Raw genomic sequence first — 807 nt, 5'->3', positions numbered from 1 at the left:
CTCGATCCCCAGTGTGGGGCGTGCAGGAAGCAGCCGATCCATGATTCTCTCTCATCATGGATGTTTCTCTCTCTCGCTCTCCCTCTCCCTTCCTCTCTGAAACCAATAAAAGGAAGAAAATAATTTTCTCTAAAAAAAAAAGTTTGGGGAAATGTCAGGTGCCCACGAAAACCCTGCCCCCAGAGCTCGCCACAAGTTCTCGCGCCAAAGGATAGAAGCCGAGGCCTCATAGTGCAGCCTGCGACCCTCTCAGTGGTTCTCAACCTTCTGGCCCTTTAAATACAGTTCCTCATGTTGTGACCCCCAACCATAAAATTATTTTCGTTGCTACTTCATAACTGTAATGTTGCTACTGTTATGAATCCTAATGTAAATATCTGCTATGCAGGATGGTCTTAGGCGACCCCTGTGAAAGGGTCGTTCGACCGCCAAAGGGGTCGCGACCCACAGGTTGAGAACCGCTGCTCTAAGAAGACAAACATGGGATGCCAGCAACCCCGTCTCAGACGCCTCGCTTGTGCGTCAAAACTTTCGCACCTGGGTATGCACTTCCGTTTTAAGTGAAAATGTCACTTTTCCTGCATAGGGGTGTGCATAAGTGCATACGATAAGTTACATCCGTATATGAGACGTGTATCTGTGCACTTTTTACAGACAGACATTCCTCCAAACTCCAAGGCCCCCCTGCCCAACCCGGCCTCTCACCTCATGGCGGCTTCAGAGTCCGCCCACGAAGGCCGGGTCGGACCCTTGGGAGCCGTCGGTGCGCGCGGCAGGGCAGCAACAGGGAGCCTTTTTCCCACGTCC

The sequence above is a fragment of the Myotis brandtii genome, unplaced genomic scaffold (assembly GCF_000412655.1).
Source record: "Myotis brandtii unplaced genomic scaffold, ASM41265v1 scaffold329, whole genome shotgun sequence".
Lineage (NCBI taxonomy): Eukaryota > Metazoa > Chordata > Mammalia > Chiroptera > Vespertilionidae > Myotis > Myotis brandtii.
This window is presented reverse-complemented; position numbering follows the sequence as displayed.